This window comes from Canis lupus, chromosome 4 (genome assembly GCF_048164855.1).
Source record: "Canis lupus baileyi chromosome 4, mCanLup2.hap1, whole genome shotgun sequence".
In the NCBI taxonomy this organism is placed as follows: Eukaryota; Metazoa; Chordata; class Mammalia; order Carnivora; family Canidae; genus Canis; species Canis lupus.
Window position 1 is genome coordinate 4,529,197 of NC_132841.1, and position 6,000 is coordinate 4,535,196.

General features: G+C 49.7%; 1 protein-coding gene across 12 annotated transcripts in view; it reads right to left on the reverse strand.

Moving 5' to 3' along the window:
• LGALS8 (galectin 8) overlaps positions 1–5,310 on the reverse strand; it is a 32,231-nt gene extending 26,921 nt beyond the window's left edge. For 4 of the 12 annotated variants that reach the window (XM_072822955.1, XM_072822951.1, XM_072822952.1 and 1 more), the window contains exon 1: positions 932–1,477. The gene's annotated coding sequence lies outside the window, so the exon portion shown is untranslated. Of the gene's footprint in view, positions 1–931; positions 1,478–1,755; positions 1,872–2,271; positions 2,360–2,806; positions 2,922–5,023; positions 5,048–5,238 lie in introns of those variants that run through there. The other 8 variants (XM_072822954.1, XM_072822949.1, XM_072822953.1 and 5 more) reach the window with 6 other exon arrangements.
• Between the last annotated feature and the right edge of the window lie 690 nt (positions 5,311–6,000).

Genomic DNA, 6,000 nt, shown 5'->3' on the forward strand with positions numbered 1-6,000 from the left:
TGAGGAGGCTCAGCCTTGAAAGTTATTCCCCCAATCTCGTTATCTGATGAAAATAAAGTTTCCTTGGTGCCACACTTCACCTGGTGTAGTTTTTGTCTGTGACTCGCCAAGGAGCAAAGTCATGTTGGTTCAGTTACAGTAACAGTTGTTTACTAGAGATAGTCAATGATACGGTAACAACTTTGCAGGGGAGGCTAGTTAGACTTGTGATCATTTCAGAAGCAATGTTATATAAACTATATATAAATGCTGACTCACTGTTACACCTGAAACTAATACATTATATGTCAATTATTCTTCAATCAAAAAGAAGAAACAAGTTTATCCCATCATGCAGGCAACTTAACAGGAGGAAAAAAGGTAATTGTGATAAGCAAAATTAGCACTACCCTTTATTTTGACCACCCAAATCCTAAAGTGCTCAAAAAGAACTAAAACAAACTAACAAATTTAAAACAATATATTCACAGAAAAACTATTACGTTGTAATTTATTACTAAAAATAAAATAGCAACTTGTCCTGTACAACTACCAATACTCATTTAACTCTTCTCATCTGTAAAATGAAAACAAGAATAGCATTCACCTCACAGGTTTGCTCTGATTAAAGGAATCAATAAAACAGTGTAATAGTGTTTATAAATTTTTGCTCTTATTTTAATAGAAGGCATTGCTCTTTCTCCTCCAAGTTAAACAAGTCAAAAAAAAAAAAAAAATCCAGGGGCGTCTGAGTGGCTTGGTCTGTTAAGCCTCTGACGTGGCTGGGGTCCTCCCGATCCGGGCTCCGGGCTCAGCAGAGTCTGCTTTTCCCTGTCCTTCTGTCCTTCTGTCCCTCGCCTCCACCCCCTCATGCTCGTGCTCCTGCTCGCTCTTTCTCTCTCTTTTAAATAAACAAACAAATAAAATCTTTAAAAAGAAAAAAATCCAATACCTTGAATATCCATGATACAGCTTTTCCTTGTGGCTTAAAAAAAAAAAAAAAAAACTATGGGGGGGGGATGTGCCGTGCATCAGCCACAGTTTTAAAGATCAAAGTGCTCATCTGATACAAGTCCCCATTAAACAGCTCCAGGGAAGACTTCAAGACGTCAAGCGCAACTAAAAGAGAAATGAAAGTAAAACTTCCCACATTCTACTTGCACAGATTCTGTCCTTACACCGTACAGTGAATGCGCAGTTAACCACACCTACGAGTTTCTATTAGGAAAAACGCAACACTGCATCCCTCTTGGTTCTCCACCGAAACGCAGCCGCGATGTCTTTAACTGAGACGCCGGTCAAAGCCTCGAGACTCTTCCCGGAGCTCCGTAAAGTTCAGGAAGGACGAATCCGCGCAAGAGGAAGGCTACGAAGAGGCCGCGGCCAGCGCGGGGGGGGACGGCGACCACGCGCGCCCGGGGCCGCGGGGAAACCAGCCCCTGGCAGGAGCCCCGCAGCCTCCCGCCCGCCTTCACTCGCTCCGCCCAAGGCCTCCGTCGGGTTCCGCGCGCAGAGCACCGGGGCGGCCCACGCTTCGGAGCCTGTGACGCCGCCGTCGGGGACTCGGCCCCTCGGCGGCGGCGGGCGGGGGTCCCGGCTCCCGAGGCGGCTCCTCCCGGGACCCCAAGCCGCCCAGCGAGCCGCCGAGAGGACGGGCGGGACGCGCCCCCCGCAGTCCCACCTACCCCCCGACTAGGACTCGGCCACGTCCGCGGCCCCCGCCCCCGCCCCCGCCCCCCGCAGCCCCACCGCAGGACCGCCCCGCCGCGCGCTCACCCCGGCGCTCCGGGCGGCTACGGAAAGCGAGAGGAGTCAGGCCGCCTCCGGGCCCCGGTCCGCGCGCCCCGCAGCCCCGCCCCGCAGCCCCGCCCCGCCTGTGTGCCCGCCGCGCTCGGGGCCCTGCCGGGGGGAGGGGCAGGCGGCGCGGCGGGGCGGGGCGGGGCGGGGCGGGGCGGGGCGGGGCGCGCGCCCTGCGAACTCCTGAGCGCGTCCTCCTGCCTCCGCCCGGGCGCCGTGGGGGTGCACGGAAGCGGCTTGGAAAGAAGGGATCCGCCTGCGCCCCGCGAGTCCCCGTGCGTGCAGCTGCCGCGGACTCTGCCTCGGATCACGGTCCGAAGGGCGCTGCGCAGGAGGACCCGACCCGCAGACGCCCCGTCGCCCTGGGATGGGGGCCCCCGGGGTGTCGCCGAGTGCCGGGGGCGGGTTCGCCGCCCTTCCGGGGCCGGGGGCCCGAGGCCGAAAGCGCCCACTGGCCGCGCGAAACTGGACTCGCAGCCGCAGTGAGGGACTCACCAGGTCCCGGCGAGGGCAGGGGGCGAGTGACCCCCCTCGGGGAAGGCCGGCGGCTCGCGGCTCGGGGAGGGGCGGGGCCAAGGCGGGGGGAGGGGCGGGGCCGCAGCGGGGTAGGAGGGGACCCGAGAGGGGTAGGGCGGGGCCGCAGCGGGGTAGGAGGGGGACCCGAGCGAGGTAAGAGGGGGACCCGAGAGGGGCAGGAGGGGGACCCGAGCGGGGGAGGGGCGGGGCCGCAGCGGGTAGGCGGGGCCCGAGCGGGCGGGCGGTGGAGAGGCGGCTCCCTTCTCCCTTGGCAGGCGGGGAGCCGGCTGGTCGCCCAGTGCGGAGGGGCTGCGAGAGCCGCCTGGGCCAGCGGGCTGCTTGCCTCGGTTTCCCATTAGGGACCAGGAAGCTCCCGGGGCTGCAGCGTAGTACAGGGGACGACGATGTGATTGGATGAGGCGACCTGGGGGCGGCCGACGGGGAACTCGGCCCAGGACCGAGCCTCGCGGGAGACTGCGGAGGGGCAGCCGTGGGGACCTTGTGGCAGGGGCACCTGGACGTCAGAGTATTCCGAGAAAGAACAGCCACTTGGTGTCAGGTACTCATGAGAAGGTAAAAGTGACCCGTGGACTTAGCAAGACGATTGTCACCGTGACCGGCTCCGAAGTGGCTGAGAAACGTGAGGTAGACGAGCGGCAGGATCACGACTGTCGACGGTTTAGGAGCTTTGCTGTGAAGAACAGAGCGGTTGTAGCCAAGAAAGCAGGAGCGTAAAAAGGATTTTGATTTCGTTTTGTTGCTGTTTTTGTTTGTTCTTGAAATGAGGAGGTGCGGGGGCCCCTGGGCGGCTCAGTCAGGCCGCGCGCGACCCGCCCTTGATCCCGGTTCAGGTCACGGTCCCGGGGTCTGGGCGGGGCCCGGCTCCCCGCGTGCAGCCCCGAGCCCGCTGGCTCCCCGCGCCTCCCCCTACCCTCCCCCCCGCCTGTCCCCGCACCGAAGAGCTCGCGCGCTCTCTCTCTTGCTCCCTCTCAATGTTGTTTTTAAAAGATCGATGCCACGTGGTGCCTTGCAGACTGGAACAAGTAAGCCTCAGTGCGAACTACATTACACGGTGACTTGTTACATATTTAAAATTATGAAAACAAAAAATTCACAAAACAATACTCGTTATGCAAAGCATTCTAATTTTTCATTTAAAAAATGCTGCTGACAACCCACTAAAAATATTTCCAAGACCCATTAATGGGTTGTAAACTGAGGTTTGAAAACCATTTTCAGGGCTGTGCTAGAGCTGGCTCACACTAGCTTGCGAGAGCCAATTTTGCCCATCTTCCACGTTAGTACCTTGAAATTGGCCAGGAATGAAACCATACACACCACAGGCATAGACCACCGCTACAACCTAGCGCCTCGCCCGCCACCACCCCCTCGACCCCAAAGCTGAATGTTCAACGTTTTTAGCACCACACTACTGACCCTACTCATATGATCCGGTAGAACAGAGAATGCTAATAATGTAAGAGAAAGGGGATGGTTACAAGAGTGGCTCTTGAGATGATTTTGCCCAAAAGTCACAGAAGTAGACATTCAGAATATCAGTTCAAAACAATAACACAGATGTTACGAATTATTTGCAGACAGTTCCCTTAGATTTCCTAAGCTGAAGGGATCATTTCTAGTTGGATCGATTTCTTTTTTTCATCTCTTTATTGTTCTTTCCTTACCCAAGAAAACATATTTACGTAGTACAGTGTGGCTGCAAATTTAGAAATAGCATGATATAAAGTGTCTTATAAGCAAAATGTGAAATAATGTATATTGCCCCAGTTGTTAAAAAAAGTAGTAAAAAATGATTTTAGATGTATGAATTGAAACTGTGCGCTCTTGGGCACCCCCGGTGGCGCAGCGGTTTAGCGCTGCCTGCAGCCCAGAGTGTGATCCTGGAGACCCAGGATCGAGTCCCACCTCGGGCTCTCTGCATGGAGCCTGCTTCTCCCTCTGCCCGGGTCTATGCATCTCTCTCTCTCTCTCTCTCTCTCTCTCTCTCTCTGTGTGTGTCTCATGAATAAATAAATAAAATCTTTAAAAAAAAAAAAGAAACTCTGCGCTCTTGCTTCTTGGTAGGATTAACACCTTAAAAAGAAATACCTAGTAAATTGAACACCAATAAAAAATAAATTAAAAAAAAAAGAAAAATGAATGGAAATAAATTAGAGAGTGAGACAAACCAAAAAAAAAGAAAAAGAAATACCTGCCATAGTTTGTTAATAATGTGAATCCTGTTTAAAGGTAGGAAGTAATTCTGGTGGTGATTTTGCTTGTTATGGTGTTGAGGTGTTTTTGTTGCTATAATTAAAAATTTATTACCTCCAAGCATTGATTGAATGGTGATGCCAGTGCTGGGAAAATATGCCCCAAATCAATAATTTTGGAATACAAGCGAAGTGTGCTAAAATACTGTAAAGAACTTTAAATAACTGCTCTGATACATCATGCTGTGAATTTAGAAGTCAAAACTCTAGAACCTTTAGCAATAATCATGATATATAAAAAAGCAATATTTAAAAATCTGCCAAATTGTTACAGATTTATGAGTTCTGAGAATATACACTCACTTTTCATTTAGTCTCATGAGAAAATTAGTCTTGTATTGTTCAGATTTTAAATTATGCAGCCTTTAGGGCTGCATTATTTCAATTTTTTTTATTTCAATTATTATTTAAGTAATCTCTGCCCAACTCAGGGCTCTTCATGAAACCGTGGCACTTACATTTCTTAGACATAGGTCTACTTCCCAGGAAGAATTCATGATTGGTGTCATCAACCTCTTCTGACTATCCTCCCCTCTGTAAATGGACTCATTTCTTCTTTAAATCCCCTTGCTTTCAACTAATCTCTCTCTTACCCCAATACTGGCACCACCCATGGGCACTCAGCCTTTCTTTCAACCTTCAGATACCCTGTGTTCGGATTCAGCAGGCTTACCTCTTATGTTCTACAGGATCATGTCTCTAATCTAGTCTTTTTAGGTGTGAGAAAAAAGCTTCTAGAACTATGGTTTTGTCATAAAATGAAAGAATCTTGAAGAAGTGAAAGATCTTCAGAGGATTGTAAATTACATTAATTCATCCCAGTGGCTCAAAGAATATGAGATGCTGTCCTATTTTTAAAATACTTTTCTTGAAAGCCTTGGCAGACTATGATATGTTAACTAGAGAATACTATATTGTTATTTTACATGAGAATATATCTGAAATTATATAAATTTTTAAAGTGAAAACACAATAGAATACCTAAAGTACCATGTATATTATACTAGGTAACATTTTAGGCGCTAGAGATACAATAGGTAAAAAAAACATAGCTTTGCTGGAGCTTATATCTAGTCAGAATTAGACAATAATTATACATATGTATTTTAAAATGCAAAAGAATGATGTCAGTAACTGTTAATGCTCATTGTGATCTTTTTTCCTGCAAAGTAGGTGAGATTCTTAATACTATTGAAAGGCCTCCCTCAGCTCTGCGCAGGCAGTATCCTATGTAGCCAATGAGGTTTATCCGAGGTGCAATTATCGCTCATTAGAAAGGCCTCTCAGCAACCCAATCTGAATATTTAACCAATCCTTCTCGTGTGTAGCTAATCCTCCTCCAGCTTGTATTTACACAGCTCATTATAAAATAAAGTAACAAGGAAAACCTCAAGGGAAGAATTTCTGAGTCAGGTTTGAGCAAGCAAGACATCCA